This window comes from Ranitomeya imitator, chromosome 2 (assembly GCF_032444005.1).
Source record: "Ranitomeya imitator isolate aRanImi1 chromosome 2, aRanImi1.pri, whole genome shotgun sequence".
NCBI classification, from domain to species: Eukaryota; Metazoa; Chordata; class Amphibia; order Anura; family Dendrobatidae; genus Ranitomeya; species Ranitomeya imitator.
Genome location: NC_091283.1, coordinates 331,527,969 through 331,540,628, shown reverse-complemented (window position 1 = coordinate 331,540,628; position 12,660 = coordinate 331,527,969). Strand labels below are relative to the sequence as shown.

General features: G+C 53.7%; 1 protein-coding gene across 3 annotated transcripts in view; it reads left to right on the top strand.

Annotated features, from left to right (window-relative positions):
* Positions 1–737: 737 nt before the first annotated feature.
* LOC138663581 (gastrula zinc finger protein XlCGF57.1-like) overlaps positions 738–12,660 on the top strand; it is a 70,570-nt gene continuing 58,647 nt past the window's right edge. The window contains exon 1 of one of the 3 annotated variants that reach the window (XM_069749833.1): positions 738–830. The gene's annotated coding sequence lies outside the window, so the exon portion shown is untranslated. Of the gene's footprint in view, positions 831–935; positions 1,022–12,660 lie in introns of those variants that run through there. The other 2 variants (XM_069749832.1, XM_069749831.1) reach the window with 2 other exon arrangements.

The following is a 12,660-nucleotide window of genomic DNA, read 5'->3' as shown; positions in this document are numbered from 1 at the left end:
CTCGTACACAGGCGGCTCCGCTCCGTACACCTCGCAGTCACGCGGCTCCGCTCTGTACACCTCGTACACACGTGGCTCCGCTCCGTAGACCTCGCAGTGACGCGGCTCCGCTCTGTACACCTCGTACACACGCGGCTCTGCTCCGTACACACGCGGCTCCGCTCCGTACACCTCGTACACACGCGGCTCTGCTCCGTACACTTCGTACACACGCGGCTCCGCTCCATACACCTCGCACAAATGCGGCTCTGCTCCGTACACACGCGGCTCCGCTCCGTACACCTCGTACACACGCGGCTCCGCTCCGTACACCTCGTACACATGCGGCTCTGCTCCGTACACCTCGTACACATGCGGCTCTGCTCCGTACACCTCGTACACACACGGCTCCGCTCCGTACACCTCATACACACAGGGCTCTGCTACATCCACACTGTAAAGCCCTCCTGACCCCACACATAAACTTCCCCTCATCCAGCACCATGACAACCAGTACAGCAGAGTCCTGCATACACTGAGGCCCCTGATCATGTGACACCTGACTCCTCCCCTCCTGTGACCTCATCACAGGTCCTGCGCGCACACAGCAGCCATACGGATGTTGTGCAAAAGCTGCAGAGAAAGTTACCCGCCCTTGACAACCCGAGCGTCACTCCGGAAGCGACACGCAGGGAACGCCGGGAAATGTAGTACCGTTACTCTGCAAGCGCCACGTGACGGCAGGGGGCGGGGTCTCCGGGCGGCTGCGCAGTAGGAGGCAGCACACTGGCTGGCGGGAGCTGGAGCCGCACAGTGCGGTCAGGACACGGCAGGAATCTGTGTTCTCCCAGGTGAGCCTGGACTGTATGGCCGCTGCCTGCCCGTGTAATGGCGGCTTCTCTGCCTGTACTGAGTCAGGGCACGGCCGCTGTGTGACACGCCCCGGAAATGACGTCACACCAGAGGAGCCGCACAGTTTAGTAGTTACTCCAGAGTCTAGAAGCTTCTTATCCCCGTGGATTCCCGGTGTCCGGCTCTGCAGGTAGAGTCTGCGCAGTCCTCGTCATCCTCCATGTGGGGGATTCCTCCTCCTATATCGCCTCCATACTCCGCCCCCTCACTATAGCGCTTATTCACACCTGGGAGTCCTGGCTGTGTCTGTGCAGTGAGTGCGTTTTCCTCCCCTGTGTACCGGCCGCTGTAAGAATTCTCCCTTCTTCCCCACATGGTGATATTCCCCTATTAACCTCTTCATGACCCAGCCTATTTTCACCTTAATGACCTTGCCGTTTTTTGCAATTCTGACCAGTGTCCCTTTATGAGGTAATAACTCAGGAACGCTTCAACGGATCCTAGCGGTTCTGAGATTGTTTTTTCGTGACATATTGGGCTTCATGTTAGTGGTAAATTTAGGTCGATAACACAGGGGAACAACTTAAAAAAAAAATTCTGTTGAGTTCGGTTTTTGAGCTGATTTATACTAAAATTGGCATGCTGATTCCAAAAATGTAGTCAGTTTTTTTCTAGCACGTCAAGTTTTTCCTCCACAACTTGCCTGCCAGAGAAGCACAATTGCACTGATATCTGTAATAAGACTTGTTATTAGTGTTGAGCGATACCTTCCGATATCGGAAAGTATCGGTATCGGATTGGATCGGCCGATATTCAAAAAATATCGGATATCACCGATACCCGATCCCAATGCAAGTCAATGGGACCAAAATATCGGAATTAAAATAAACCCTTTCTTGCCTTGTAGGTTCATTCTACATGAAGGAAAACTAAGAATAATGCAGGATGTATGGGGGAGGTGGCGGAGACATTAAAGTCATAGAGGTTTAGCCCAATCAAATAGAATAGCATGTTTTTTTTAAAGACGTTCGGAGTGACAAAGATATTGACTATGTAAATATATTTTTAATTTTGTCAGATATTGATGTTTCACTATTCCACGCCCTTCCCCTTCTTTTTTTTTTTTACTTTTCCCACACTTTCATCTTCATCAGCATCTTTGACATCAACTTCTTCACCTTATTCATCTTCTACCTATTTTTTTTTTGATTACATTCTTCATATTCATTTTATTCAACTATTATTATTCTTCCTATTCTACTTCTTCATCATATTCTCATTTGTGACAGGCATTCCCGTAGTTATCTATAAAAGTTTGAAGATTACACCTTCCGTTCTGCCAGTCACAAAAGTTACATTTGTCCGCGTTCAGTTTGGCCTGCAGCATCAGACTTTATCCCGGGGCACCACGAGGAGGAACAGACTCACCCCCATACACTGCTTAGTCTTCTTCTGCATATAATTTACATAATATCTTTTGCTCTGATATTAAGTGTTATGCTTAATGTTCTTCTGCTCTTTGTTCTGCAGCCTCTTTTTCTTCTGCTTCTCGGTCTCCAGGGTCGTCGTCTCCAGGGTCGTCGTCTCCAGGGTCGTCATCTCCGCCGTCGTCGTAGTCATCGGGGTGGTCTTCCGGGTCGTCGACTTTAGGGTCTTCAACTTGGAAATGTAGCAGAAGGTACAAGAAGGCTGAGAAAATGCCAAGAACCAGCTGATGGAACTGGACCTCGGATGGCTACCCGAAGGTTCAAGAGCCTATGGAACTACCGAGGACCAGCTGACGTTACTGGAACCCGGTTACTAAGCAGGAGGTACCCGTGCTAAAAAGCACTACCAAGGACCGCCTGACGTTGGCGGAACTCGGATACCCAGAAGGAGGCACCTAAGCCAAAGGCTCTGCCCGGAACCAGCTGACGTTACTGGAACCAGGATGGGGAGCAGAAGGTACAAGAGCAAAAGACACTGCCGAGAACCAGCTGACGGTGCTGGAACCAGGTGGTGGACCCGAAGGTCCACAGGAGAGGCGAGAACAGCTAGGCCGCGAGGCAGCCGCAGTTACCGAACCCCAACAGTCCTACAGGGGGAGCTTGGCCTACTGGCACTACAGAACCAGCCTTGACTACCAATTCACGCAGCCCACATAGGAAGCTCCTAAACTGGAGGCACCCTGGAGTTGGCTAACTTGGCCGCAACACGACGGGGCAACGCATAGGTGTCTCAGTGAGTTTGACAGTACCCGGAAACAGCTGACGGTGCTGGAACCAGGCTGGGCACGAGTGAGTACCCATGACAAAAACACTGCCGAGAACCAGCTGGCGGTGCTGGAACCCGGATGCGTCGCCCCAGTGTGCAAGAGCCAATGGCACGACCTTGGACCAGCTGACGGTACTGGAACCCAGTTACTAAGCTGTAGGTGCCTGTGCTTAAAAGCACTACCAAAGACCGCCTGACATTTGCGGAACTCGGATACCCAGGAGGAGGCACCTAAGCCAAAGGCTCGGCCCGGAACCAGCTGACGGTGCTGGAACCAGGTGGTGGACCCGAAGGTCCACAGGAGAAGAGAGAACAGCGAGGCAGCCGCAGTTACCGAACCCCAACAGTCTTACAGGGGGAGCTTGGCCTACTGGCACTACAGAACCAGCCTTGACTACCAATTCATGCAGCCCACATAGGAAGCTCCTAAACTGGAGGCACCCTGGAGTTGGCTAACCCGACCACAACACGACGGGGCAAGCATAGGCGTCTCAGTGAGCTTGACACTACCCGGAAACAGCTGACGGTGCTGGAACCAGGCTGGGCACGAGGGAGTACCCGTGACAAAAACACTGCCGAGAACCAGCTGGCGGTGCTGGAACCCGGATGCGTCGCCCCAGTGTGCAAGAGCCAATGGCACGACCGAGGACCAGCTGACGGTGCTGGAACCCGGTTACTAAGCTGTAGGTGCCTGCGCTTAAAAGCACTACCAAGGACCGCCTGACGTTGGCGGAACTCGGATACCCAGGAGGAGGCACCTAAGCCAAAGGCTCGGCCCGGAACCAGCTGACGGTGCTGGAACCAGGTGGTGGACCCGAAGGTCCACAGGAGAAGAGAGAACAGCTAGGCCGCGAGGCAGCCGCAGTTATTGAACCCCAACAGTCCTACAGGGGGAGCTTGGCCTACTGGCACTACAGAACCAGCCTTGACTACCAATTCATGCAGCCCACATAGGAAGCTCCTAAACTGGAGGCACCCTGGAGTTGGCTAACTTGACCGCAACACGACGGGGCAACACATAGGTGTCTCAGTGAGTTTGACAGTACCCGGAAACAGCTGACGGTGCTGGAACCAGGCTGGGCACAAGGGAGTACCCGTGACAAAAACACTGCCGAGAACCAGCTGGCGGTGCTGGAACCCGGATGCGTTGCCCCAGTGTGCAAGAGCCAATGGCACGACCGAGGACCAGCTGACGGTGCTGGAACCCGGTTACTAAGCTGTAGGTGCCTGCGCTTAAAAGCACTACCAAGGACCGCCTGAGGTTGGCGGAACTCAGATACCCAGGAGGAGGCACCTAAGCCAAAGGCTCGGCCCGGAACCAGCTGACGGTGCTGGAACCAGGTGGTGGACCCGAAGGTCCACAGGAGAAGAGAGAACAGCTAGGCCCCGAGGCAGCCGCAGTTACCGAACCCCAACAGTCCTACAGGGGGAGCTTGGCCTACTGGCACTACAGAACCAGCCTTGACTACCAATTCATGCAGCCCACATAGGAAGCTCCTAAACTGGAGGCACCCTGGAGTTGGCTAACCCGACCACAACACGACGGGGCAAGCATAGGCGTCTCAGTGAGCTTGACACTACCCGGAAACAGCTGACGGTGCTGGAACAAGGCTGGGCACGAGGGAGTACACGTGACAAAAACACTGCCGAGAACCAGCTGGCGGTGCTGGAACCCGGATGCGTCGCCCCAGTGTGCAAGAGCCAATGGCACGACCTTGGACCAGCTGACGGTACTGGAACCCAGTTACTAAGCTGTAGGTGCCTGTGCTTAAAAGCACTACCAAAGACCGCCTGACATTTGCGGAACTCGGATACCCAGGAGGAGGCACCTAAGCCAAAGGCTCGGCCCGGAACCAGCTGACGGTGCTGGAACCAGGTGGTGGACCCGAAGGTCCACAGGAGAAGAGAGAACAGCGAGGCAGCCGCAGTTACCGAACCCCAACAGTCTTACAGGGGGAGCTTGGCCTACTGGCACTACAGAACCAGCCTTGACTACCAATTCATGCAGCCCACATAGGAAGCTCCTAAACTGGAGGCACCCTGGAGTTGGCTAACCCGACCACAACACGACGGGGCAAGCATAGGCGTCTCAGTGAGCTTGACACTACCCGGAAACAGCTGACGGTGCTGGAACCAGGCTGGGCACAAGGGAGTACCCGTGACAAAAACACTGCCGAGAACCAGCTGGCGGTGCTGGAACCCGGATGCGTTGCCCCAGTGTGCAAGAGCCAATGGCACGACCGAGGACCAGCTGACGGTGCTGGAACCCGGTTACTAAGCTGTAGGTGCCTGCGCTTAAAAGCACTACCAAGGACCGCCTGAGGTTGGCGGAACTCAGATACCCAGGAGGAGGCACCTAAGCCAAAGGCTCGGCCCGGAACCAGCTGACGGTGCTGGAACCAGGTGGTGGACCCGAAGGTCCACAGGAGAAGAGAGAACAGCTAGGCCCCGAGGCAGCCGCAGTTACCGAACCCCAACAGTCCTACAGGGGGAGCTTGGCCTACTGGCACTACAGAACCAGCCTTGACTACCAATTCATGCAGCCCACATAGGAAGCTCCTAAACTGGAGGCACCCTGGAGTTGGCTAACCCGACCACAACACGACGGGGCAAGCATAGGCGTCTCAGTGAGCTTGACACTACCCGGAAACAGCTGACGGTGCTGGAACAAGGCTGGGCACGAGGGAGTACACGTGACAAAAACACTGCCGAGAACCAGCTGGCGGTGCTGGAACCCGGATGCGTCGCCCCAGTGTGCAAGAGCCAATGGCACGACCTTGGACCAGCTGACGGTACTGGAACCCAGTTACTAAGCTGTAGGTGCCTGTGCTTAAAAGCACTACCAAAGACCGCCTGACATTTGCGGAACTCGGATACCCAGGAGGAGGCACCTAAGCCAAAGGCTCGGCCCGGAACCAGCTGACGGTGCTGGAACCAGGTGGTGGACCACAAGGTCTACAGGAGAGGAGAGAACAGCTAGGCCGCGAGGCAGCCGCAGTTACCGAACCCCAACAGTCCTACAGGGGGAGCTTGGCCTACTGGCACTACAGAACCAGCCTTGACTACCAATTCACGCAGCCCACGTAGGAAGCTCCTAAACTGGAGGCACCCTGGAGTTGGCTAACTTGACCGCAACACAACGGGGCAAGCATAGGCGTGTAAGTGACATTGACACTACCCAGAACCAGCTGACGGTGCTGGAACCAGGCTGGGCAGGAGGGAGTACCCGTGACAAAGATACTGCCGAGAACCAGCTGACGTTGCTGGAACCCGGATGCGTTGCCTATTAAAGATTGTCTTCCTAGAGCCCAAACTAGCGGTGTTGGAGCAAAGAGTGTAGGCCGAAGCCTGCACTGGAGGCAGCTTTGTGTCTGCGTTGCGTTTGCAGGACACGTTGCCGGCTACACAGCGGGGGAACAGCTGGCTTTGCTGAACCCCACTGACACATTGGCTGGTGTTTGTCTGTGCAGCTAGCACGTCCGGGCAAAAACTGGCGGTGTTAGAGCCCAGGGTCAGCAGGAGGAGGAGAGGAGCAGAGTGTAGGCCGAAGCCTGCACTGGTGGCAGCTTTTGGTCTGTTGTGCCAGCGTGGCTTGAGCTGGACGCGTTGCCGGCTACACAGCAGGGGAACAGCTGGCGGTGCTGAACCCCACTGACACAATGGCGGGTGTTTTCCTCTGTGCAGCCAGCACTTACGGCCCCCAACTGGCGTAGTTAGAGCCCAGGGTCTGCAGGAGGAGCAGAGTGTAGGCCGAAGCCTAATTGAACCAATTTCAAAGGTAACCTTTAACCCACCCTCAGGTGTTACAATGTAGAAGAGCCACACCTTGTGCAGCAGTAATGCTCCACAAGTCAAAGGTTGCTCTTTAAATTTTGCTCATTGCCCACGCAGAATGAAAGACGTACACAATTTGCCAATTGTACAGTAGAACTGTATTGTAGGCATGACTTGTCTTTTTAAGGAGACGCAGCACAGGTGTCCCAAATAACGCCTTGGTGCTTTGCGTAGCTTCCTGAGCGTTGTTATTTGCTGTACAGGAGTCTGCGCTCTTGTGTTATCCCTTGGCAATGCCCTGTTAGCGCTGCCCGTCTTATGACCTCATTTCATGTTGGCCGCTGCGGTTAACGATGGCCATAAATCCCAGACCCACAGTGCCTTTTCATAAAGTCACACTGCGGTGCTGGGATTCGTGGCCTTGAGCAGTAAATATTTTCGCTGCTCACACACGTCCTTACACCAGCTTCAGACTGGGCGGCCTCTGCTGATCCCTTCTCGCATGCCGCCGCCATGAGGCTGCACAGTCTGAAGAAGGCGGAAGGAGATGAGTGACGACAGGCGAACATATGCACTGCTCGTGCCCATAAACGACACCCTCGCTGACAAAATAAATAAACCGAGGGGCGTTGTTTCGAGCAGGGCGGACGCACAGGCGCAGCCAGCTAACCAATGATGTCAAAAGACGGGAAGCGCTACCTAGCGGGGTGCTGCGTATCATTAGAAAGGAAAGTCACACCTCAGGGACAGTGGAATGGTCTCAATGAGAAACATTTAGTACGTGTTTAATTAAACGTGGGCAAGTAGAAAAAGTCAGCCACCTTGTACAAATGCAGCAGTACTGCTGTACAAGGTGGCTGTTATACATAGAAACAACTGGGGGTGGGGGGCAGGCTTCCTTTAATTTCAGTTCATGTGCCTGCGTGGCGTTTGCAGGTCACGTTGCCGGCTACACAGCAGGGGAACAGCTGGCGGTGCTGAACCCCTCTACCGCATTGGCTGGTGTTTTTCTCTGTGCAGCTCGCATTTCCGGGCAAAAACTAGCGGTTTTAGGGCCCAGTGTCAGCAGAAGGAGGAGAGGAGCAGAGTGTAGGCCGAAGCCTAGTTGAACCAATTTCACAGGTAACCTTTAACCCCCCCTCAGGTGTTGCAAGGTACAAGAGCCACACCTTGTGCAGCATTAATGCTGCACAAGTAAAAGGTTGCTCTCTTAATTTTGCTCCTTGCACATGCTGAATAAAACACGTACACTATTTATCCCATTATACTGTCAAACAGTAGTGGAGGCGTGACTTGTCTTTTTAAGAAGACGCAGCACAGGTGTCAAAATTTACACCTAGGTGCTGGGCGCAGATTCCTGAGCGTTGTTATTTGCAGTACAGTAGTCTGCGCTCTTGTGTTATCCCTTGGCAATACCCTGTTAGCGCAGCCCGTCTTATGACCTCATTTCATGTTGGCCGGTGCGGTTAACGATGGCCATAAATCCCAGACCCACAGTGACTTTTCATAAAGTCACACTGCGGTGCTGGGATTCGTGGCCTTGTGCAGTAAATATGTTCGCCGCTCACACATGTCCTTACACCTGCTTCAGACTGGGCGGCCTCAGCTGATCCCTTATCGCCTGCCACGGCCATGAGGCCGCACAGTCTGAAGAAGGAGGGGAGTGAAGACAGGCGAAGATATGCACTGCTTGTGCCCATCATTCACACCCTCGCAGTCAAAATATATGAGACAACGAGGGGCGTTGTGTCGGGCAGGGCGGACGCACAGGCACAGCCAGCCAACCAATGATGTCAGAAGACGGGCAGCGCTAACAATGGGGGTGCTGCGTGTCATTAAAAGGAAAGTCACACCTCAGGGACATTGTAATGGTCTCTAATGAGACACATTTTGTACGTGTTGAGTTCCACGTGGGCAAGTAGAAAAAGTCAGCCACCTTGTACAAATGCAGCAGTACTGCTGTACAAGGTGGCTGTTATACATAGAAACACCTGGGGGTGGGGGGCAGGCTTCCTTCAATTTCAGTTCATGTGCCTGCGTGGCGTTTGCAGGTCACGTTGCCGGCTACACAGCAGGGGAACAGCTGGCGGTGCTGAACCCCACTAACACATTGGCTGGTGTTTTTCTCTGTGCAGCTAGCACTTCCGGGCAAAAACTAGCGGTGTTTGAGCCCAGGGTCAGCAGGAGGAGGAGAGGAGCAGAGTGTAGGCCGAAGCCTGCACTGGTCGCAGCTTTTGGTCGGTTGTGCCAGCGTGGCTTGTGCTGGACACGATGCCGGCTACACAGCAGGGGAACAGCTGGCGGTGCTGAACCCCACTAACACATTGGCTGGTGTTTTTCTCTGTGCAGCTAGCACTTCCGGGCAAAAACTAGCGGTGTTAGAGCCCAGGGTCAGGAGGAGAGGAGCAGAGTGTAGGCCGAAGCCTAGTTGAACCAATTTCAAAGGTAACCTTTAACCCCCCCTCAGGTGTTGCAAGGTACAAGAGCCACACCTTGTGCAGCATTAATGCTGCACAAGTAAGAGGTTGCTCTATTAATTTTGCTCCTTGCACACGCTGAATAAAACACGTACACTATTTAGCCCATTATACTGTCAAACAGTAGTGGAGGCGTGACTTGTCTTTTTAAGGAGACGCAGCACAGGTGTCAAAATTTACACCTAGGTGCTGGGCGCAGATTCCTGAGCGTTATTTGCTATACAGGAGTCTGCGCTATTGTGATCCCTTGGCCATGCGCTGTGAGCGCTGCCTGTCTCCTCACCTCATTTCATGTTGGCCGTTGCGGTTAGCAATGGCCATGAATCCCAGACCCGCAGTGTGTTTTCAAAAAATCACACTGCGTGGCTGGGATTCTTGGCCTTGTGCAGTAAATATGTTTGCCGCTCACACATGTCCTTACACCTGCTTCAGACTGGGCGGCCTCAGCTGATCCCTTATCGCCTACCACGGCCATGAGGCCGCACAGTCTGAAGAAGGCGGAAGGAGATGCGTTAAGACAGGCGAACATATGCACTGCACATGCCCATCAATCACACCCTCGCAGCCAAAATATATGAGACAACGAGGGGGGTTGTGTCGGGCAGGGCGGACGCACAGGCACAGGCAGCCAACCAATGATGTCAGAAGACGGGCAGCGCTACCAAGGGGGGTGCTGCGTGTCATTAAAAAGGAAAGTCACACCTCAGGGTCATTGTAATGGTCTGTAATGAGACATTTTGTACGTGTTTAATTAAACGTGGGCAAGGAGAAAAAATCAGCCACCTTGTACAAATGCAGCAGTACTGCTGTACTAGGTGGGTGTTATACATAGAAACACCTGGGGGGGGGTGGGGCCAGGTTCCCTTTAATTTCAGTTCAGGTGCCTGCATGGCGTTTGCAGGACACGTTGCCAGCTACACAGCAGGGGAACAGCTGGCGGTGCTGAACCCCACTGACACATTGGCGGGTGTTTTTCTCTGTGCAGCTAGCACTTCCAGGCTACAACTGGCGGTGTTATAGCCCAGGGTCAGCAGGAGGAGGAGAGGAGCAAAGTGTAGGCCGAAGCCTGCACTGGTGGCAGCTTTTGGTCGGTTGTGCCAGCGTGGCTTGTGCTGGACACGATGCCGGCTACACAGCAGGGGAACAGCTGGCGGTGCTGAACCCCGCTGACACATCAGCTAGTGTTTTTTCTGTGTAGACAACACTTCCAGGTGGCAACTGACAGTGTTGAAACCCAGGGAATCAAAGAGGAGCAGAGTGTAGGCCGAAGCCTGCAGTGGAGCAAGTTGAAAGGGAACCTTTAACCCCCCCCCAGGCATTTGTTGCTGAAAGAGCCATCTTGTACAGCAGTAATACTGCACATGGAAAATGGTGGCTCCTAAAATTATGCTCCTTGGCGGTGCTGAACCCCACTGACACAATGGTGGGTGTTTTTCTCTGTGCAGCCAGCACTTCTGGGCCCCAACTGGCGTAGTTAGAGCCCAGGGTCTGCAGGAGGAGCAGAGTGTAGGCGGAAGCCTACTTGAACCAATTTCAAAGGTAACCTTTAACCCACCCTCAGGTGTTACAATGTTGAAGAGCCACACCTTGTGCAGCAGTAAAGCTCCACAAGTTAAAGGTTGCTCTTTAAGTTTTGCTCATTGCACACGCAGAATGAAAGACGTACACAATTTAGCCCATTGAACAGTAGTTCAGTTCTGTATTGGAGGCGTGACTTGTCTTTTTAAGGAGACGCAGCACAGGTGCACATAAATAACGCCTTGGTGCTGGGCGCAGCCTCCTGAGCGTTATTTGCTGTACAGGAGTCTGCGCTATTGTGATCTCTTGGCCATGCGCTGTGAGCGCTGCCTGTCTTCTCACCTCATTTCATGTTGGCCGGTGCGGTTAGCAATGGCCATGAATCCCAGACCCGCAGTGTGTTTTCAAAAAATCACACTGCGTGGCTGGGATTCGTGGCCTTGTGCAGTAAATATGTTTGCCGCTCACACATGTCCTTAAACCTGCTTCAGACTGGGCGGCCTCAGCTGATCCCTTATCGCCTACCACGGCCATGAGGCCGCACAGTCTGAAGAAGGCGGAAGGAGATGAGTTAAGACAGGCGAACATATGCACTGCACATCAATCACACCCTCGCAGCCAAAATTTCTGAGACACCGAGGGGGGTTGTGTCAGGCAGGGCGGACGCACAGGCACAGGCAGCCAACCAATGATGTCAGAAGACGGGCAGCGCTACCAAGGGGGGTGCTGCGTGTCATTAAAAAGGAAAGTCACACCTCAGGGACATTGTAATGGTCTGTAATGAGACACATTTTGTACGTGTTTAATTCAACGTGGGCAAGGAAAAAGTCAGCCACCTTGTACAAATGCAGCATTACTGCTGTACAAGGTAGCTGTTATACATAGAAACACCTTGGGGTGGGTGGCAGGGTCCCTTTAATTTCAGTTCATGTGACTGCGTGGCGTTTGCAGGTCACGTTGCCGGCTACACAGCAGGGGAACAGCTGGCAGTGCTGAACCCCACTAACACATTGGCTGGTGTTTTTCTCTGTGCAGCTAGTAGTTCCGGGCAAAAACTGGCGGTGTTAGAGCCCAGGGTCAGCAGGAGGAGGAGAGGAGCAGAGTGTAGGCCGAAGCCTGCACTGGTGGCAGCTTTTGTTCTGTTGTGCTAGCGTGGCTTGTGCTGGACACGTTGCCGACTACACAGCAGGGGAACAGCTGGCGGGGCTGAACCCCGCTGACACATCAGCTAGTGTTTTTTCTGTGTAGACAACACTTCCAGGTGGCAACTGACAGTGTTGAAACCCAGGGAATCAAAGAGGAGCAGAGTGTAGGCCGAAGCCTGCAGTGGAGCAAGTTGAAAGGGAACCTTTAACCCCCCCCCCCAGGCATTTGTTGCTGAAAGAGCCATCTTGTACAGCAGTAATACTGCACATGGAAAATGGTGGCTCCTAAAATTATGCTCCTTGCAAACGCTGAAGTACACACTCATATAATGTGTCCCCTCACACCGTCAAACCGTCCCGGAAGTGGGACTTTCCTTTGTAATGTGACACAGCACAGCCGTCATTCCAACCCCCTTGGTGCCGTGCGCCACCTCCTCAACGTTTTTTTGGTTCTGTCACGGAGCCCGCGCTGTAATGTTATCCCTTGGCCATGCACAGTTAGCGGTGCCCGTCTTCTGACATCATTTAGGTGTCAGGCTGGCAGTGCCTGTGCGTCCAAGTTGCCCGAGATCCAACCTCGCAGTGTCATCTAATGTAATCCCACTGCGGGCCAGGGATCCATGGGCATGCGCAGTGCATATCATCGCCTCTCACTCACCTCC